Raw genomic sequence first — 22520 nt, 5'->3', positions numbered from 1 at the left:
CCAATCCCTCGCGTCTTCGAGCCCCCCTTCCCCTCGTCTCCTGTTTCCTCGAGCCCCGCGTCCCCTCCTCCATGCTCTCCACCCGCCTCCCCCCCTTCGCGTTTCTCCTCCTCCGCTTAAATTCCACGGCGGCGGCTGGCTCGAGGCGGGGGAGTGGCGGATGCGGCCTCGGCAGCGGCACGAGAGGAGCGGTGGCGGCAGCGTCCAGCTGTGAAGAGGCGCCGCGCTCGGGCGCGAGAGACGGAGGCGGGAGCGCTGCCCCGGGTCCCATCTGGGGAGGGTACGAGGCAGGGAAGGACGCCGCCATCGCAGGTCTTCCTTCCATCCCTTTCGTTCCTTCTGATTCATCCTCTTCCTACCCCCTCCTCCCCTGCCTCCTCACGTCGCCCTCAAATCAGAGTCAACCAGGACAGCGCGCGGGCAAGCTCAAGCTGGTGAAAAGTGCTCTTACGTTTTCCTTATGTCTCTTAGCCTGATTTTGTACGGCCAGTTCTTGCCTTGGTGAATTTATCAAGCATTTGTAGTGCTCATATGTTTGATCCTCACGTAACTATGGTTTGCTGGAGATCTGTTCTATGCCTGCCGGCGATTCTGGCATACACATCGGACATGGGCCGGTTCTACTTTAGGAGAGGTTCAATGATGGCGCAAGGGCCCCTGGTTCCTTGCTGCAAACGTGTGACTTCTTGGCTGTGGTGGATGTTTTAGCTTTTAACTAATTATCGTGTGCCAATAATTTGCCAGATTAGCTTGTCGAATTGATTTTTTTTTTGTGTGACGTGTACGAATTTGGAACCTGCAGTATAAGGAAAACAGAGTATATTTGGTCATCTTCCCCCCATAGTTTACTTATATTTTGCTTTCTGAAAATTATGCTTTGCCCTTCGACTATGTAAATGACTATCTCCACTTTTAATTGGCGTGTCTTGTAGAGGAGATGGTCAACAGGGAAAAGATACACATGGTGATGAAGCTTATGTACTCTCTCCCTGACGAATAGAGGGGGACGAATCAGGATGGATCCAAGCTGCCGACGCCTCTTCTTTGCTGCCATGGACGAGCCCTCGCCCAGCGACCACCTCCATTCAGCTGGCGGCAGACGGCGATGGCCAACTCCCAGGTGCAGCCAGTGGGGAGGCGACAATGGCAAGGGCGGCAGGAGACGCAGGTACCTTAGTGAACATTGTGGATTGTGCCTCCCACTGTGACTATGTGCTTAATTTGTTGTGATCTGAAAGAGGAGATGTGAGGAAATATTTATAGCAGCTGATCAACACTGTCGACTGCTGCCATACAAGAGGCGTTTATCACCGTGATCTGAAGGTAGTGTGGCGTGGTGGTTACTGATATGCTCTATGGAAGAAAAGTGGGTTGATAGCATTTTTCTTCTTCCATGTATCATCCTGGAAAGCCTCTGCTTGATGCTAACAGCACTCTCAAGGTGATTTTGGACTAAGTGCTCTATCGCAGCACGTCAGAGTAAGTAATCTGACTCTTGTATGGGAAGAAAAGTTGGTTGATAGCAATTTACTTCTTCCATATATCATCCTGAAAATTCTCTGTTTGATGCTAACGACAGTCTCAAGATGATTCTGATCCTGAGGTTCTTAATTTACATCGATGCCTTAAATTAGCTATGTATTCTTTTTATTAAAGTGAATATTTTGTTCTCATTTTTCAGTACTCTTGGATGTAAAAGTTAAAAATAAGAAAGGTTATGACGGAGCCAAGGCTGATATGTTCACAAACGTTGCCGACGGTTGCCCTTTGTTGTGCAACGTCTAGGATTGCGGTTCATACATTTTACTTGATTCTGTTCTTTGTGTTTTTGTTCATGGTCTACGCTGGCATTTACCATGGTTCCCCTTTCTTTCTTTTTTTCAGTCTTGATCTGTGCATGCGAAGAGTTCTTATACGTATTTGCATGCCAACAATTGAAGATTGGCTCCTGCTTTAGTATGTGCACTTAGTGTGTGTTCTTCCTGATGCAGAGTTGGTTAACCTTCCAGTCAAATTAGCCTACTGTTTCAGGGCCCAGTAGTTCTTTTGTTTGCTACTTGGTCGTACCTGTTAAGAAGCTACTACATGCAGGTTCATTGTCAGGTCGGTTGATTGTTTTGTTGCTCACTGTTACATGCAGGTTTATTAGCTATCCAAGAAAATTAGCCTCTGGTTTCAATGTCTGGCAGGGTAGGTTCCTTGTCAGGTTTGTTGGTTGTTTTGTTGCTCACCGATGCATGCAAGTTAGATGGCTATCCAGTAAAATTAGCATGTGGTTTCAGTATCCAGTGGGTCTTTTGTTTACTTCCTTATGCCTCTGCTCTTTTTGTTCGGTTGGTCGCTCGTGCATGCATAGTCATTGGTTTTTTTTGTTGCTAACCGGTGCCTGCAAAGTGCAAACTAACTAACCATCCAGTAAAATGGAAGTTACACTCAGGTTCCAGTAGGTTTTTTGTTTGTTGCTTGCTCATATATTCTGAATTCTTGTGTCCTTATTCTACCTGTTACGCTGTAGATCATTCATGCCCTTGGAATCTCTTTGTAGGCACCTCTTACAGATTGTTTCCCTTTCTCCTTTTGTTTTGCAGGTCCAGTTGTTGGTATCTTCAGCTGGTTTGCCGTCTACCCCTCTGTTGGCTCGTCGGTTATTTGTCTTCCCACCAAGGTTGGCTTTCCCGCCTCAGGTTTTTGTTTCATCTCGTTATGTTTCTGTACATTACTTATTGCTTCTGGTACTGACCGGGTGTTTTTTTTGGTATAAATCATGTTAATGCAAATGTTTTAAAGTTCCTGCCCGTTGCATCTTTGCATACTTATTGGAATTCAATTTGCTCATTAATCGTAGAATAAAACTTTTTAGCTCTTATGTATGGGAAAATTAGTTGTATCATGGATGCATCGATATATTGCTCCCAGGCATTGTTGGCCTATAAGATGTTATTATATATGTGACATGCTATTGGCCGAATACAATTCATACTTTACAAACTCCTTATAGTTGGAGTAGCATTCAATCAATAGATGGTGTTAAACAAAATAAACACTTGATTTGATTTGTTCAAATTTTACATATACAGTTATAACACATTTTTCTTTGTTTTTATGTATATGTTTTTCCTCAATTTGTTGTTGAGAAGCTCTTGAAATTTGATATAAATTTATAGATATTCATATAGGCGAAAATGTTGTTTATTATGTGTTTTGATTGATCATATGCTTCCAGCACGAACTTCCATCTGGTTTGCGGTACCATGTATAAAGCACATGCACAGGTATCCAGAAATCCTTCTCACGGATCCAAAATATTTGTTCCCCGCAAAAAAGATGAGGTTGAACATCTTTATATGATGGCGAGATGCATATGATTTCCAGTTTCCTCCTCGCTGCATCATAGGAGCTAGGTGCTTCCAGACTATTTATGTGGTCCATTTCGTTTGGTTGGTTTCTGCTGGTACTTATCATTTTTCTTGGGCTTCTGATTTGGTTGCATGGTAGAGTGTGCTACAACTACACTATTTGATAGTTCTACATGCTTGGTTTGTTGTTCGATTTAAGCTTACAAGTCTCATTTTTGTAGTGAGTGACCCACAAAGGAAGCACAAGGAAAAGAGCAAGCCAAAACACAAATGGAGCGATTGAAAGGCAAGGGACAAGCTCCTGTGACTAAAATAACTAGGTATTTTAATCAGCCTTGTGCACTGCTATACTTTTCTCGCTTTATTAGTTTGGTTACACCAAGGGAACTACATCATCTGCGGTTGTGCCTAAAGATCCTACCCAAACTGGAGGAACCGTTTTTGCTGGAGATGTTGTTGACCCTGCATCCAAAACAGATGTTAGCATTCATGTTCAATTCCACTCTTATTGTTTTCCCTTTTGTGCATTCCTCACCCCACGAGCATCGCCATGTCATGATAGGAATCTAAGCAAGATGCTCAGGATGCTGCTGCTGTAGCTACTGAAGATGTGAAGAATGAGCAGTCTGATCAGACTAATAAATCTAATAAGTACAGACTCTTTCTCTGTAACATCTGAGCAATTGGCTGCAAGCCGTGCTATATCATTTAATTCTTTGCTGCTAATTGAAGAATCTTAGAATTAATGCTGGTGTCAAGGGCACCTGCTCAACAAAAAAGTCCAATGCAGTAGTTCATCCATGCCCTGGGGTGTGGGTGTACGTGCGGTATGCCCATCACTGCCTCAGTTCCCTTATACAATCGTCATGGATCAAGCGTCAAGGCAGATAACTTGCAGATTAGAAGCCAAAAAGAGGCAAAAGATTCCAAAGCAAACTGAGAATACTAACAAAGTGTTGTCGCTTAACAATTGCATACTGTCGCCAGTCTTCGAGCTCCGATGAAGATTCAAGCGACAGCTCAAAAACAATGAATTCTAATAGATGATTGCATTTTAAAAATTCAGCTCAAATTTACAATGCTATTTATTAGTTTGATTTATAGACCATGAATAAACAATTCTTACCCTTACTACTATTTTCCCCTTATGCAATTTAGCTGTTGCAATTCATATAGATGTGTTGTTCATGATGTATTCATGCTATCAGCTGTTAAATAAAATTTCGTTTATCTCATAGATATACACAGATTCCTTCCACACCATTTTTTTGTTATGGTAACCACCAAATGTTTATTACCCTTTTCTGCTGTTTTCAACTATATATTCCAAAGCTAAACATGAATTTAGCGGAAAAAAGAATAGTAATTTCAGCTTTACTAGGCGCAACAGATTACTAGCACTAGTAGAAAAAGGGTCAAATGTGAAGCACATTAGTGCCGGTTTGATTTTGAGCCGGCACTAATATGCTTCACATTAGTGCCGGTTCCAACGGCTAGGCGGGCGCTCATTAGTACCGGTTCGTGAGCAACATTTAGTACCGGTTCGTGCTAATGAGGCTGCGTCGGGCTGTGGTCAGGCTGGGGCCCCACGGGCACCTTTAGTACCGCTTCGTGCCATGAACCGGTTTTTAGTAAGCTGTTTTTTAGTCCCACCTCGCGAAGAGAGAGGCACTAGGAGCGGTTTATAAGCCCTGAGTGCAGAGACGATGAAGGAGAGGCGCAATGCTCATCTGCACGTTGCTTAGCTTTAAGCCTTGAGGAATAGTGTAGACTGCACGGAGCTATGTGCAGTGCAGTTTGCACTATTCCGGAAGGCTTGAAGCTAATTAACGATCATTGTGTCTCTTTTTTATCTTTAATAACTCATTATAACTCCGGACTTCTTGTGTTACAGCAAAAACTGGACGCATTTCGTGTATAAACTGGACAATCTCTTTTGAAGTATCAGGGTTTCTGATGAGAACTCATCTGTTACATGGGCAATTCATTTTTTAAAACTTATTACAACTCCAGACTTTTTTGCGTTTCATACACACCATTCAAAGTGACGTCATCAATTTCCAACACGTTCTGACATCATTTGCTGTTTTTCAGTCATTTGACTCCAGCCTATTTTTGCATTCAGTATGCATCATTCAAAACGATGCCATCAATTTCCAACACGTTCTGACATCATTTACTGTTTTTCAGTCATTTACCGATTTGTTTAGAAAGCTAAATGACGGTGAAATTGAAAATTACTACAAAATGATCTCTGAAAATGTTGGAACTTGGCATGGTATCATCATTTCGCCCGCATAGCATGTGCAAAAGAGTAGAGACGGTCACGGTGAAAATTGGACGCACCTCGTGTATAAACTGGACAATCTCTTTCGGAGTATCAGGGTTTCGGACGAGAACTCATCTGTTACACGGGCATTTTAATGTTTTTTAAATTTATTTGAACTCTAGCCTATTTTTGCGTTCAGTATGCATCATTCAAAGCGACATCATCAATTTCCAACACGTTCTGACATCATTTGCTGTTTTTCAGTCATTTACCAATTTGTTTAGAGAGCTAAATGACGATGAAATTGAAAATCACTACAAAATGAATAGCAGAAAATAAATAATGTAGAAAAGAAAAAAAAACTATATAATTTTTTTATATTCACAAAGAAACTAAATACAGGAAAAAAAATTACTCGGAAATAAATAGAAGAAAATTATATAAAAAATTGTTGGGGCGCTGCCCGCTGAGCCTGTCAACCCTAGGGTTTGCAAATACAGGTCCAGAAAGGCCAGCAGGCTCAACGGGCAGCGCGCCAGAGTTAGGCCCAGAAGCCTGCTATAGAGAGGAGTTCGAGACAGCAGTCGCGCCGGGGATTTTAAACTAGTGCGAGCGCCCCTCGACTAGCGAGGTGGGACTAAACTTGCCCGCACCGCTCCTGCGCCAGCGCACACCTTTAGTACCGGGTCGTGGCTCCAACCGGTAATAAAGGCCCCCTTTAGTACCGGTTGGAGCCACGAACCGGTACTAAAGGGGCAGTTTCCCGCCCATTGGCCTGGCGAAAATTGGCCTTTAGTATCGGTTGGTGGCTCCAACCGGTACTAAAGGCCCCTCCTATATATATGGCACTTACGAAAAATTCAGTTTCATCGACCACCACTTCTTCTCCAACTACTTCGCGCGACATCGCCGCCGCCCTCGCCGCCCCCGCCGCCCGTCGTCGCCGTCACTGCCGTCGCCCTCACCGCCCGTCGTCGCCGTCACCTCCGTCGCCCTCACCGCCCGTCGTCGCCGTCACCCGCCGTCGCCCCCGCCGCCCGTCGCCGCCGCCCGTACCACGTCGCCGTCTCGATCGCGCCGTCGCCCCCGGCCTGCCGCTCGTCGTCGCGCCGTCCCCGTCGCATCGCCGTCTCGCGCCGCCGCCCGTATGCCGCCGCCCCCCGCTCGTACACACACACACACACAGACACACACACATATTGTTTTTACTTATTTTCTGTTTTCTGTTGTTTAGATTAATGTTAGATAAATTACGTAGATAAGAATGTTAGAATGTTAATGTTAGATGAATTATATGGAAAAGATGCTAAATATTAATGTCAATTTTATATGAATTAGCTAGATATTAATTAGGTATATATATGAGATTTGAACTAGTTGAATTAATATAACTAGTTTATTTTTAGTATGAAAATTAATAGAACAAGTTTATTTTTAGTAAGAAAATTTAGGTATATGAGATTATTTAAACTAGTTGAATTAATATAACTAGTTTATTTTTAGTAAATGCTTAGTTGAACTAGTTGAATTAGTAGAACTAGTTTATTTTTAGTAAGAAATTTAGGTATATGAGATTTGATGATCTAATTAAAATATTACTATATATATAGCTACTTTATATATTTTAGTAAGAAAATTAATAGAACTAGTTTATTTTTAGTAAATTCTTAGTTGAATTAGTTGAATTAATAGAACTAGTTTATTTTTAGTACGAAAATTTAGATATCTGAGATTTGATGATCTAATTAAAATATTACTATATGGAACTAGCTACTTTATTTTAGTAAGAAAATTAATAGAACACGTTTATTTTTATTAAATGCTTAGTTGAATTAATAGAACTAGTTGAACTAATAGAAGTAGTTGAATTAGTTGAATTAATAGAACTAGTAAGTGTTTAATGTTTCACCTATATAAACATAGGAAATGTCGTCTGACGACGAAAAAGATTTCATTAAGTGCGAATTCTGTGAAGACCAGCGCGGCCTGTGCGACAGAAATTTCCTTGTTGATGATAGGCGCTTCAGCATCAAGCTGGATGAGACCTTCGAAGTGGATACAGTAAGTCACAACGACAAGTCTTTTTTCGTAATTAAGCATGACTTATATATGCTTCATTTGCTTCAACTTATAATTTTAAATTTTCACTATTCTACTAGCGCATCCCCTGCCATGCAAGAATTTTTGTCTTGGATAAGATAGGTTTCAGTGCTATGGAAACTATGGAGGTAAAGAGAGTTTACCTGAAGACCGAGCATGCTGGTTATACTTTCAACGTCAAATTATACAATGCAGACACGTACACCTATTTTGAATGCAAAACTTGGCAAGCACTATGCAAGGCTTATGCATTTGAGCCTGATATGGTTATCACCTTTGATATTCGTCCGGAAGATGATATTGAAGGTAATAGAGACATCTGGGTCGATGTGCAGACGCCTCCAGTTCTATCATTATGTGAGTTTCTCAACCATATTTATGTCTTTGATATTGTTTATTCAAAAATAGTTCACAGCTAATTTCTATTGACAGCTTATTTCCATTCAAGCAAACATGTCCGGCGCTTGGTAGACAGGACCTACTACTGTCCCGGAGCTGAACTAAACTGCGAGGAGATAAGTCATTATGTTTCATGGCTTGAGGATCTTGATGCTGTTAAGAGAAATCATTTTCCTGAATTTGAAAATCTTAGTACTCAAAACGTGCGACCAATAATGATCGTATTGAACTACGGTCACATGTATTTAGGAAAGATGGTAAGATTTTTACTATTAGTCCTCAGTGCATCTTTTGCATACATTATTTTTCAAGCTAAACTTTCATTGCTAAGTATATTAATTACTATACGATGTTCTTCAACAGGGACTCCCGATGACAGTTGTGCCTCAGTGGATCGAGACTAAAGGTCGCATGTCAATTGTTAGCTTACGGCGAAGATATCCTACAGTGCACATGAGTGCATTCAGGATTTCTGAAAGCGATGAATGTTTAATAGTGAAAGATTGGAGCAAAATTGTTAACGATTGCAGAAAAGTACTAGGGGGCAGCAATCAGAAGCGCAGCCCACAATTAGGAGACAGGTTCATCTGCATGCTCCAATATGATAAATCAGGAGAGCTATACATGTTCTATGCTATTTTACCTGAGAGAGAGAGCAGTAGGAGTGATTTAGCTAGTTATCATGCTCTTAGTACTTGTTGTCCTCTCATGCGTGTCCGTGTTCTTCGTCCTGAACTTAATCTCAAAGAGTGATTTGTTTTTGTGGTGTTATGAACGCTTATAATATGATGATGATGATGATGATGATGATGATGAGTTATTATATCATTTATGAAAGAAACCGCATATTAGTTTCAACTGGATGGATCCTAGCTAAGTGATCAAGTATATGCCATATCCATATTACTTAGATCACTAAGTGATCAAGTATATGCCATATCCATATTACTTAGATCACTAAGTGTTCAAGTAATATGGATATGGCATATACTTGATCACTTAGCTAGGATCCACAGCATCCAGTCGAAACTAATCTGCGGTACTTTCACCTAATGATTTAACAACTCATTATAATATAAAACAATCACTAAATTAAATTGAAAACACAAAACTAAAGGAAAAATAAAAAATTAAAACTAAAACACACCCAAACATTTAGTACCGGCTGGTGTTACCAACCGGTACTAATGTCCTGCACGCACCCGGGCCTGGCTTGTGCCACGTGGTGGCACGTTAGCGCCGGTTCGTGCCAAACCGGTACTAAAGGGGGGGGCTTTAGTCTCCACTCCATAGTGCCGGTTGCAGAACCGGCACTAAAGGCCCTTACGAACCGGTGATAAAGGCCGGTTCTGCACTAGTGTAGGCCAGGCCAGCTTGGTCCACCTACTGTTGATCCACCACTTAGATAAAGCCCTACAAGCAAATCGTGCAGCGGTGCATCTCTTTTAAATTGGGTGCAAAGTCTTCTTCCTCCCTTGCGTCTCCCTCTGCCAGCCCTTCTAAATGGAGCGCGGAGCAACAGTTGGCATTCAGCTCCACACGCTGATCATGTCGACGCCGCTCTTCGTTCTCCTACTCCTCTGCCTTGCCGCTTTGCTGGGAGACTCCGACGCGCTCATCCTCCGTGACTTCCCCAATGGGTTCATCTTTGGCACAGGAAACTCGGCCCTCCAAGTAGTTTACCTCTTTCTGTATGTTGCAAGTGAGCAAAGTCTCATGGTACACCTGTTGGTGGATAGGTGGAAGGGACTGCTGCGAAGATGGGAGGAAGCCCAGCATCTAGGATCCCTCACCCATCAAGGTTAATTCAGATTATGATTTTTTGCTATTACTCATTTTCACCAGCATTGTTCATTCTTGTGAAGCCCTCCAGGATCTGATTTCTGGGATTTTTGTGCTGACTAGCATGGCAACTTACTCTTTTGAGAAATCTATTGCTGATGTTTTAGCAGACCGATACAATAATTACAAGGTTAGTTTCGCGAATACTTGAAAGAAAAAAAAACTACAAATGGGGTATACGAGGGACGTATGCTAACTAATCAAACAATGTCAATTTCGTTGTTGACATTAGCATGATGTCACACCTATGAATGAGATGGGTTTAGACACGTACATGTTCTCCATTGCATGGCCCCGACTAATACCAGGTAACCATATAGTAGTTGAGTAGTTCACACCTCTGAATTATTTTTGGATACTGAAGCCACCTTTATGTGGATGGAAGAGGAGAGATCAATATGAAGGGCTTGGAGTACTACAATAACTTAATAGAAGAGCTGATATGGCACGGTAAAGATTGATTTCTCTATCTAAAACTGATGTAAACATATTACAGTAGTGGCAGCCTTTCTTTCCTTGTTGCAAGCTTGAGAAATTCATTTAGATGTTTGATCTCGATGAACCAATATTTCTTGGCATGTGTTGCAGGTCACAATCTACCATTTGGATCTCCCTCAGTCCCTTCGGTACAAATCCAACGGACTGCTCAGCCCCACCATGAAGAGTTGCTTAAACGATAAAATCATGTTCGATACTGATGAGATGTGCAACAATGACTCTACCCAATACCACCGCCTTCATGGATTGGTCTTTCCTGCTGGCAACATATACAAGACTCAGCCAAAGGTTAAAAGACAAGCGCTATATCCATGGTACATCTACTCCCTCCGTTCCTAAATATAAGTTTTTGTAGAGATTTCACTATGGACCACATACGGATATATATAGATGCATTTTAAAGTGTAGATTCACTCATTTTGCTCCGTATGTAGTCTATAATGAAATCTCTACAAAGATTTATATTTAGGAACGGAGGGAGTATATGCTATCATCAAGTACTTTCATAACTTTCTTTTAAGCTATGATGCTACCATGTAATAGATGTATAATGCTATGTGTACCTAAGTATCTATTAAATTGATTCTAAATTACTCTCACTTACATGGATTGAATGCTTGGCTTGCTCTCGCTTTTGTATACGTAAACCTTTGACAAGGATAGTCTTTGTGAACGTCTTTCATGTTCCGTATGAACGTCTTCCAGTTTTTGCTACTAGTATGTTTGTGGCCTTCAGGCCACAACTTGAAGTTACACGACAATGGGATTAGTGAGCCGACAAACTTCAAATTTGGAGTCTGGCTCCTGGACAAAGCAGCCTGCTACCGTCACTGTGGTGGTAGAGGACCAGGTCGTGACACCTTTTCGACACAAATTTTTTGACGAAAGCCTCGTGAGTCAAGCGATGGGGTAGATGATGGATTCGTGAAGAACCTTGCAGTCCTCTTCATCAGCGAGAAGCTCCGTCTTCGTCACACTAGGGAACAACAGCGAGATACTCTAAAGGCATCAATGCGGACACCTCGCAAAAAAAAAGCATCGATGCGGACAATTTAGGGCATATATAATGATTGATAAGACAGTCTTATTTTAAGTCTTACATGTAATTTAGAAATGTCAAAAAAAGATGTCTATAATAGATCATTTCTTAGCCTTATCTTCAATAACTAGCTATTGATAAAAACGTGGTGAGACATATTGTGCTAAGAGATCATCTGTGTCTTCTTTTAAATAAGAGAAGACAAACCTTTTTCTTACAAGTTCTCTCTCCTCCACCTCATCATTTATCCTACATGTCACTCCTAAGATAGCACCATTGTACACGCCCTTAACAGATAAAAGGATACCCACCCGTTATGTGCTCTGCCTCACCCTTGCCAGATCAAGTCGTGCACTGCGGATCCTTCTCCCGGCATCAGCTCCGATGCTAGTAGGATTCTCTTTACAGGTGCATGGGAGGAGTTTTTTTTTTTAACTAAACTGACCATCCGTGCGACAAAAAGGAACACGGTCACTTAGCTCACATATCCGTAAACCTTCTGAGATTAGTCAGGTGCTTTTATTATTGTCTTGACATTTTCTTTTCTATTTTTGCAGGAAAACTTTTGATCTATTCATCAAATATCATGGCAGTGCAAAGAACATTAGAACTAACAAAAATTACATGCAGATTCATAGACCATCTAGCGACGACTACAAACATTAAAACGAGCCAAATGTGTGTTGTCGTCATCGTCTCTTCATCGCCGCAGCCTGGTAACTTTGTTGTAGTATATAGTCGGAAAAACATCATACTAAATCCCAAAAGGACTAGCATATACCAGAACAACAAGCATTGTTGATGAAGATAAGCGTAAATTGGAAGAATCCAACCTATAAATACACGACGCAAATGAACGAATACAGAATCCATACAGATCCGCTAAAGACAAACACCGACCGATTCCCACAAGAACTGTCGGAGACAAACCTCCACACGCCCTGCCACGGCGCTATACGCACCGCCGTGATGAGGGCTAGGCGAAGATAAACTTATTCCATCTTCAGGGAGCCAAGGGTCGGGATCCACCTCACCTCCATGGCCCTAAGGCCATAGGAAGCCAGAAGATCAGCGCCGGCAGCGGCGAGAGGGATGGAAACCCTAGTTGCTAGAGTCGCTCGTGGGGAGTAGAAGGAAAACTATCTTTCCATCTGTTCATCTTCAATCATGGCATATATTACAACAAACACTAGAAATAATAAAAATCACATCCAGATCTATAGGCCACCTAGCGACGACTACAAGCACTCAATCGAGCCGAAGGCGCGCCGCTGTCATCGCCCCTCCCTCATCGGAGCCGGGCAAAACTTGTTGTAGTATACAGTCGGGAAGTCGTCGTGCTAAAGCGCCATAGGACCAATGCAACCGAATAGCAACCGCCGTCGATAAAGAGTAGCATAGATCAGAAGGATCAATTCTGAAGACACTCGAACGTAGACGAATGATGACCAGATCCAAGCAAATCCAGCAAAGACAGATCCGCCGGAGACACATCTCCACACGCTAGATGCACCACCGAAACGGGGGCTAGGCATGGAGAACTTTATTCCATCTTCAGAGAGCCGCCTGACGAGGACATGTATTGGGGGTAGGGTAACAGGCCTGACCTAAAGGCCCTACCCATGGACACCGTATACTTTGTACTGGGCCCCTGGGCCAGATCGCCGTCCAGATGTACCGCAACTTGAAAGTCACTCGGACGGCGATAACCACTCGGAGCACGGCACTTCACTCGACGAGCTCATTCCACTCGACCATGTAACTCACTCGGATATGCAAAGACCAATAGTCAGCATGACGGTTTGTGGGCAGGCATTATGCCATTGATGCTCCACCGTGTAACATAAGGGGTGAGGGGGTGGCGCACTCTATATAAGCCACCCTACCACTAGACTAGGGGGCTCTTTTCTGCTACCTCTCTCTCTCTCTCTAGTCTCAGGACTTAGCTCAGGCATGGGGATCTGTTCTCTCTCTCGCATACATTGTAATCTCCGGATACATACTCGGATAAAACAAAGCCTCTCCGGAGCACGAGACGTAGGGTTGTTATCTCCATCGTGAGAGGCCCGAACTCGCTAAAACCACCGTGTCACCCATTTGCATCTCGATAGATCATGCTCCTTTACCCTATCCCTTATTATTGTCGGAATCGTTTCCACGACAGTTGGCGCCCACCGTGAGGCATGGCGTCTATCGAGCCATGATGCATATGGTTCTTTCTTCAATCGCCGGCAATAGACTAATTTGTGCAAGCAACCCAATCTTTCTTGGGATGATCTCCCGAGATCAAACAATCGCCGCTTCCAATTTTGACTGTTGGAGTCCCGGCCGTCACACAAAAATACTCCTCATCATACAAAAGGATCAGGAAGTTGCTCATCTCATCCTGTCCTCTTTACAATCAATCAATGATTTGCTAATTGGTTTTTGTTTCTTTTGCATGTCACACTTGTGAACGACGGAAGAGGAGAGAGCCACGACAATGGATGTCCTCGCAGACGCTCAGCCCCAGTGACTCCCCGTCGGCGCCGCGCTGCAGCACGCCACCGTCGCCCTCCTCAAGATCTTCCTTGGCTCCGACAGTGATGGCAAGCAGTGACCCGCGCTCACCACAGCACGTCACCGCCGACCGCTCCGGCGGCTACGCCGTCATCTCGCTGTCCGGTGACCTGCGCTTGCCGCAGCGCGTCACCGCCGACCGCTCCGGCGGCTAAGCCATCATCTCGCTGTCCGGTGACCCGCACTCGCCATAGCACGTCACCGCCGACCGCTCCGGCGGGCGCAGCGCGACCTGAAATGTCACGGTCAGATTCGCCGTCACCGCCAGCGCCGCCGGGCCGGTTGACATGCTGCTCTACGTCTGCGAGGTACACATTCCGAACTTCTCTCCGGCACCGCCAATGACCCTGTTCCAGGTACGCAAGTCAATTATAGCAGTTAATTACCTGATTACTTATTGCGATAGTTAAGCTAGCCCATGCAAAAACTTCTCGCCTACGACCTCAAGTCCTTGGGCCATTAGCCAATCATTTAATGGTCCGCTGGGCATGCAGAGGAGTTAATGCGCCAGTTTTCTCTGCGGTCGATTGATGACTAATGCGCAGGTTAGTTTGTGCATGCATGCACGGCCTTCCATCCGTGGTCTTTACGCCCTGCCAAATAGCATTCATGCGTGGACACTTTATTAGTCCAACACAAAATATTCGTGGAGGTACCTGTACTTGCTAACTTGCAGGCTTGCTAAAACGAACAAAGTCGCCTGACCGACTCACCATTTATTTCACTCGGCGGATGGCGTTGCGACCAGATCACAACCCAGTTGTGGTTCACTCGGTCGATTCACCCTTTCGCTCGACCGGCTAACGAACAGGTTCACTCGGCCGGCTAGCCCAGATGATTTTTTGCACTCTGGACAATTAACGTGCAGGCTTCTCGTTGGTTGGCTTCAGCATGCAACCACCAGCGCCATCTGCCTCGTCGTCGTGTGCGAGGCCATCGTCGAACCTCCATGCACGACCACCGACGCCGTCCGGCTTGTCGTAGTCTCCAGCCTTATCTGCAACGTCATCGACGAACCCCCCACATACGGCCCCTCCCTTCGAGGGTTGGCGGCACTCCGCTTTGATAATGATGAACCCGGTAGACCAAGTCTCCAGCCACTCGGCAGAGGATTAAGGACCTTATCCTCTTCGATCATTTTACAAATTAGCTCACAAATTACTCAACACTCGCTTAATAGTTCCTTTTGTGTTTGAACCCAGGTTCACTCGGACGGGACTTAAGCTCACTAAAACGCATATTCGGATGAATTTGCTCGGATGGATAACAGACCACTTCGGCAGTCGAACACAGACGTTTCAGTCTAGCAACCACTCGGTTGGAAATGTCCTCACAATTCCTCAGTCCCGCGGGAAGCCACTCGGCTAACATGTCTACGTCACTCGGCTCTCGTTTGGGCACGTCTTAAACAACTTACCCACTCGGACGCCCCGTGCGCCGCCACTCCGCGGGACGCGTCTACTCCACTTGGACGTCCCGCGCATCGTCATTCTGCGGGACGCGTCTACTTCACTCGGCCGCCCCGCGCGTCGCCAACGGTTGGTCACCTCATCATCACTCGGCCGCCCCGCGCGTCGCCATCGGTTGGTCACCTCATCGCCACTCGGCCGCCCCGCGCGTCGCCACTCGGTTGGTCACCTCTTCACCACTCGGCCGCCCCGCGCGTCGCCATCGGTTGGTCACCTCATCACCACTCGGCCGCCCTGGGCGTCGCCACTCGGTTGGTCACCTCATCACCACTCGGCCGCCCCACGCGTCGCCACTCGGTTGGTCACCTCATCACCACTCGGCCGCCCCACGCGTCGCCTCTCGCTTGGTCACCTCATCACCACTCGGCCGCCCCGCGCGTCGCCATCGGTTGGTCACCTCATCACCACTCGGCCGCCCCGCGCGTCGCCACTCGGTTGGTCACCTCATCACCACTCGGCCGCTCCGCGCGTGTCCTCTCGGTTGGTCACCTCATCACCACTCGGCCGCCCCGCGCGTCGCCATCGGTTGGTCACCTCATCACCACTCGGCCACCCCATGCGTCGCCATCGGTTGGTCACCACATCACCACTCGGCCGCCCGGGGCGTCGCCATCGGTTGGTCACCTCATCACCACTCGGCCGTCTCGCGCGTCGCCATCGGTTGGTCACCTCATCACCACTCGGCCGCCCCGCGCGTCGCCACTCGGTTGGTCACCTCATCACCACTCGGCCGCCCCGCGCGTCCCCACTCGGTTGGTCACCTCATCACCACTTTTCCGCTCCGCGCGTCGGCTCTTGGTTGGTCACCTCATCACCACTCGGCCGCTCCGCGCGTCGCCACGCAGTTGGTCACCTCATCACCACTCGGCCGCCCCGCGCGTCGCCATCGGTTGGTCACCTCATCATCACTCGGCCGCCCCGTGCGTCGCCAACGGTTGATCACCTCATCACCACTCGGCCGCCCCGCGCGTCGCCATCGGTTGGTCACCTCGTCATCACTCGGCCGCCCCGCATGTCGCCATCGGTTGGTCACCTCATCACCACTCGGCCGCCCTGCGCGTCGCCACTCGGTTGGTCACCTCATCACCACTCGGCCGCCCCGCGTGGTGACACTCGGTTGGTCACCTCATCACCACTCGGCCGCTCCGCGCGTCGCCTCTTGGCTGGCCACCTCATCACCACTCGGCCGCTCTACGCGTCGCCTCTCGGTTGGTCACCTCATCACCACTCGGCCACCCCGCACGTCGCCTATCGGGTGGTCACATCCTCGCCACTCGGCTGCCCCGTGCGTCGCCACTCGGTTGGACACATCTACATCAATCGGTTGTCCCGCTCATTGCTATCGATTGAACACATCTTCACCACTCGACCACTCGCGTGCCTTCAGACAGCTAAGTTGTTTTACATTCTGTTATTTCCATCTTCCCGAGTATCCCGTAATTCGCATTTCACGTTCAGTCGGGGGCCACGCCACCGAGTGTACCTCTACGCTCGGCTCTTATTTTCACATACTTGCTTAGTACTGGTTATTTGACTCCCGAGTCCACCTTCCATTTTAGCGCATACATCATTCACGAACACCATGTGTCGTTCTTCATTTTGAGTTTGCATCGGTCCTCCGGAGCTGCAACTCGGTCGAAACACTGCACTTCCATTTTATTTGAGTCAGTATTCGAGTGAGTTCAGTCGGATCCGTCGCTTCGACAAGTACGAACGGATCCTTCGCTCTTTCAGACTCTTGCTGGTTAACCAGCAAGCCCCTTGCACTCCCAGCGGGTGTCTATGTGTGTTATTCACACAAATCATTTCAGCACACATCAAATTTCCTCGAGAAATTATTTCGTTGGCTTGTGCCATTTTTTACACAAGTTACGCGATCACTCGACGACCCTATGCGCCAACTTCATCGCTCCTCGGACTCGGTCACCATACCGGTCCCAGTGCACCACAACACCGACCTTGTCGCTCTGTTGACCTCAAACGCATCCGGCCAACCCCTCTGTGGAATCCTCTTCATCGAGTCAATGATATAGACCTCATCAGGCATGAGACAGATAAGTCCCTTTTATAATTAAACTTCACACTTCACTCTTTTGCGAGTTTGCCTCTTTCGAGCCTCACTCGGAAGCTTCTCCTCATCTTTACCCGAGTCCGACTCGATGAATTGCAAATCATCCATTCAAAACTATATTTCTCGTATTCCGACATGTCCGTTGTCGAAGCCTGTAGTACGCTCGGGGGCTACGCCGCACTCGGGGGCTGCATCTCATTTGGAATAACACTCTCTTGAGTAGTGGAGTACTTCATCACCAGTCAGATCCTTCACTTCAACAAGTACATTCGATCCGCCACTTTGACAAGTTTTATAACCACCCAGACGCTCTGCACGCCATCTTCATTCCTACTCAGACTCAGTTGTCACGCCGGTCTTGTTGTGTCGCCACCACACTACACCGACCCCATCGCTACATTAGCTTCGAAAGCATCCGGTTAAGTCCTTCGAAGACCATTTCAGCCACTTGGCTGTGCCACTTGGCTGGACACGTAGTCTTTCATTCGACCACCCCGCGCATCCTCACTCGACCGCCCCGCGCGTCGCCACTCGGTTGTGCACGTCTTCACCACTCGGCCGCCCCGCGCCTTACCACTCAGTTGTGCATGTCTTCATCATTCGACCACCTCGCACATCATGACTCGGCCGCTCCGCGCGTCGCCACTCGGTTGTGCACGTCTTCACCACTCAACCGCCCCGCGCGTCGTCACTCGGTTGTACACATCATCGCCCCTCGGCCACCTCGCGCGTCACCATCATTTGGACATGTCTTTACCTCTACACCCCCAGCACAGGAACGACTAAGTTACTCATATGATCAAACCTCATATCACACTCTGTAGCAAGCTTACCTCTTTCAAGCATCACTCGGGGGCTACGCACAGCCGTTGGCCATGCTGCCCTCAGGGGTTATGCCCATTCGATCAACCCATTGATCGCATCAGGAATATCTTTCTGACCATACATGCTCGTTCCGCCGAAAATCTATAAGGGTAGTACTGTCCACTCGGATGATCGCCCAAATCATTTCTTGAAGTCATCTTCAGGCTGCAAAAGGGTGAAAACGACGCTCCTCTACGGATACAATTGGCCCTTATCCTAGGCCCCAAGGCGTCAGTTTCACAAACTTGGACTCAGAGATGGCATGTGCTGGTGTTCCCCCGGGATAATGAGTGGCATCTCTCCGGAGAGTCAGCCCACACACTAGCCTCGCCACTCGGGTTTCATGGCACGTCCATGTCAGACCACTAGTCTATCTCCTCCGGGAGACATACGAGTGCCACCAAGTTTTTCCTTGCAGTGAACATACACCGATCAGTTGGGAAGCACGTCCACTCGGACAAATACCCCATTCACGCAAAATCTAACGGTCAATATAAGAAGTACTACTGGAACGATTACTCCCTAGAGTGTCTAGCTTTTTTCTACAGTCGTCAGTTTCAAAGCCGAATTCATTCACTGTGCTGAGAGCACGAAGATTCAGCTGCTTGACTGAGTTCCAGGCAGAATTTATTCCATGCCGAGTGCACGAAGATCAGTCCGACTGACTCAGCTCCAGGCTGAGCTTACTTACCATGTCAAGCGCCTGAAGATGCATCCGATTGACTCAATTTCAGACTAAAAAGATATTTACCGTGTCGACTGCGTGGAGGTTTACCAGGAGACTTAAACCCTCTGCCAGGCTCATCTAGTCCGACAGAGGCTCGGGGACTACACCCAGTGGGTGCACTCAGCATGCCCCCACTGGAAGAGAACTCGGAAAGAAACATTTTGCTCGATGCAAAACTAGCTCCAGAATTACTCGACCTCCGAGTCAGAGAAGAACAAGTTCGATCAGTACCAGCTAAGAAGATTTTTAGTTCTCTCAGACCCCTGCCGACTGCCCGCAGTCGACGGCGGTCTCGGGGACTACACCCAGTGGGTGCACTCAGCGTGCCCCCACTGGAGTAATCTCCACTCGGTACGGCCTGACCAGTCCGAGTGATGAACAACAACAAAAAGGACAGGCTCTAAGACTCCCGCCGACTGCCCGCAGTCGATGGCAGCCTCGGGACTACACCCAGTGGGTGAACTCAGCGTGCCCCCACTGGAATGGTATCCACTCGGAACGGTCCGCCTGGTCCGAGTGACGGCCAAACAACAACAAAAAGACACGTTCCAGGCGTGAAGAAATTCCGAGTAATCAGTTACTCGATGCAGGACCAGCTCCAAATCACTCCAAAGATATTGCTATAAGGTGAGTTTAACGCTCCTCCGCGGACCCGTTTGAGCTCATTTCACTCAGACACCATGCAGTATGGAATTCGTCAAGGCAACACGCGGAGATAAGATTGCCAGGTGACCAGAGGGAGTTCATAAGTGCCTCCGTAGCACTCGACTCATCTGGGAATTCACCTCGACTCGACCCGCTCAACCTCGACCGATTCGGGGCATAATGACGAGGACATGTATTGGGGGTAGGGTAACAGGCCTGACCTAAAGGCCCTACCCATGGACACCGTATACTTTGTACTGGGCCCCTGGGCCAGATCGCCGTCCAGATGTACCGCAACTTGAAAGTCACTCGGACGGCGATAACCACTCGGAGCACGGCACTTCACTCGACGAGCTCATTCCACTCGACCGTGTAACTCACTCGGATATGCAAAGACCAATAGTCAGCATGACGATTTTGTAGTGGGCAGGCATTATGGCATTGATGCTCCACCGTGTAACATAAAGGGTGAGGGGGTGGCGCACTCTATATAAGCCACCCCCACCACTAGACTAGGGGGCTCTTTTCTGCTACCTCTCTCTCTCTAGTCTCAGGACTTAGCTCAGGCATGGGGATCCGTTCTCCTCTCTCGCATACATTGTAATCTCCGGATACATACTCGGATAAAACAAAGCCTCTCCGGAGCACGAGACGTAGGGTTGTTATCTCCATCGTGAGAGGCCCGAACTCGCTAAAACCACCGTGTCACCCATTTGCATCTCGATAGATCATGCTCCTTTACCCTATCCCTTATTATTGTCGGAATCGTTCCCACAACACCGCCGCCGTCTCGCCTTCCTGAGCAGGACACAAACCCTAACAAAACTCGAAAAAAGATGCAAAAACGGAGCCCTCCCACCAGTAAGGGTCGGGATCCACTCTGCTCCCATGGCCCTAGGGCCACCGGAGGCGAGGCGGACCGGCGGCGACGCCGGCGAGTGGCAGAGAAACCCTAGCTACATAGGTGATAAAAAATACTCCGTTGTGTTATTGCTTTTTTTTACTTGCTACGGGAAACACATGTGCATATGGTTTACATATGATTATTTCAAAAACATCATATATTATTTTAGTGCGTTAGCCCGTGCGCAGGTATCCGATAAAAACAGCCCTTGCACAGCAATCACACGCTCACACAAATGGGATAAATATATTTTTTCTATTCAACAATCACACGCACGCACTACAAAAAGATGGGCTGGATGTTTTTTCGCAAAAAAAAAAGATGGGCTGGATGTTAGCCCCACCAGGGAGTGGATACGATAACTTAGGCCCAACATTAGCATCTCAACGTCCATCCCGAATAGTTCGCCGCCGAGCGATTCTGCTTAAAAATCGTATCCCATCGGTCCCGTGTTACACTAGGGCAGGAAAAAACACTAGGTCAATCTGCGATCTGGGATCGATCGATCGATCGATGTATTCGCCGGCGGCGAACCGCGAGCGCCCTCCCGCGCCCGTCACGGCTTCCTCCGCCACCTGCTCGCGCGACATGTCTCCCCTGGCGTCTATGGCGGCGGAATTGGTTGAGCTCGTCGGCTGGCGGGTGCTGGCCGCCGGAGACCTGCTCGACTACGTCCGCTTCCGTGCAGTTTGCGCGCACTCGTGGTCCAGCACTATCCACCCGCGCGGCCATGGCATCACCGACTCGCGCTTTCATCCGCGTCGGTGGATGATGCTGCCGGACGGCCACAGGCTCCACCTTGAAGACGGCAGGAAACGTTTCCTCAACCTCGACACCGGAGTATTTGTGCGTCCTCGAGTTCCTCTTCTGGACGACCACTGCGTCCTCTGCTCCGTCGAAGGCCTCCTCCTCATGCAGCGGCAACACGGCGACCAAGATGAAGACCCTATATGCCTCCTTCACCCCTTCACGGGAGACACCGCAAAGTTCCCGCCAGTCACGTATCGCACCATAGTGCGCTTGTTTGGATCAACGGCCCGCTTGAATTCTCACAACAACGGATCTGCTTACTTGTTGCCAGGCAGGGTGACCGCCTCCTTAACCGTTGACGCTGAAGGGTTCATTATGATCACGGTCGTGCTTCTAGATGTTTCACGCGTGCTCTTTGCCACCACCAAAGACAAGCAATGGAGATTATCGGCCTGGATCTTCTCCCCAAACGGGAGCACCATATCATCACGAGGAAAATTTTACATGTTACAACCGAAGCCCACGTCTAGCGTCGAACTACAGATTTTACAGATCGACCCACCTCGGTCCGAGAAGATTTATGGATCCAGTTCGTCTTCGTTTCCGGCACCAAAGGTGATTGCCATATGCCCCACGGGCATGTTCAACACCCTTTTTGAATTAGTAGAATGCGACTCGGAGATACTACTTGTGGATTCCAGCGATTACGTCTTATCCAAGCGCATGGCAGTCTACAAAATAGCAGATCTTATCCAAGGAAGAGTTACTCCTCTAACAAGCATCGGGGACAAGGCTCTCTTGGTTGGTGTCAGAAGGAGTGGGAGTGTTATCGGAAGGAATCTGAGTGTGAGTTTGAAGGCAATGCCAACCATTGCAGGTGACATGATTGTATGCCATGATCCCATACATGAAAAATATCTTGGACAATATCACATTGGTAGCGGCACTTGGTCGCTAAGAGATATGATATGTGACATATATAGTGCTTCTGGGTGGTGTACTTGTAGTCTCATCGACCATATCTATGG

The 22520-nt window shown here is 47.3% G+C and overlaps 1 long non-coding RNA gene across 3 annotated transcripts; it reads left to right on the top strand.

The window, feature by feature from the left end:
* LOC123055351 (uncharacterized) lies at nucleotides 1–4631 on the top strand. Of its 3 annotated transcripts, none has more exons than XR_006426629.1 (3): nucleotides 1–312; nucleotides 933–2103; nucleotides 2589–4631. It is a non-coding gene; the product is annotated as an uncharacterized lncRNA (long non-coding RNA). The 3 variants fall into 3 exon arrangements; XR_006426630.1 differs by having other exon boundaries at nucleotides 933–2190; XR_006426628.1 differs by having other exon boundaries at nucleotides 933–2665; nucleotides 3578–4631.
* Nucleotides 4632–22520: the final 17889 nt, after the last annotated feature.

This window comes from Triticum aestivum, chromosome 2D (assembly GCF_018294505.1).
Source record: "Triticum aestivum cultivar Chinese Spring chromosome 2D, IWGSC CS RefSeq v2.1, whole genome shotgun sequence".
In the NCBI taxonomy this organism is placed as follows: domain Eukaryota; kingdom Viridiplantae; phylum Streptophyta; class Magnoliopsida; order Poales; family Poaceae; genus Triticum; species Triticum aestivum.
The sequence above is the reverse complement of the archived record's forward strand: the minus strand, read 5'-3'. Positions and strand labels throughout refer to the sequence as shown.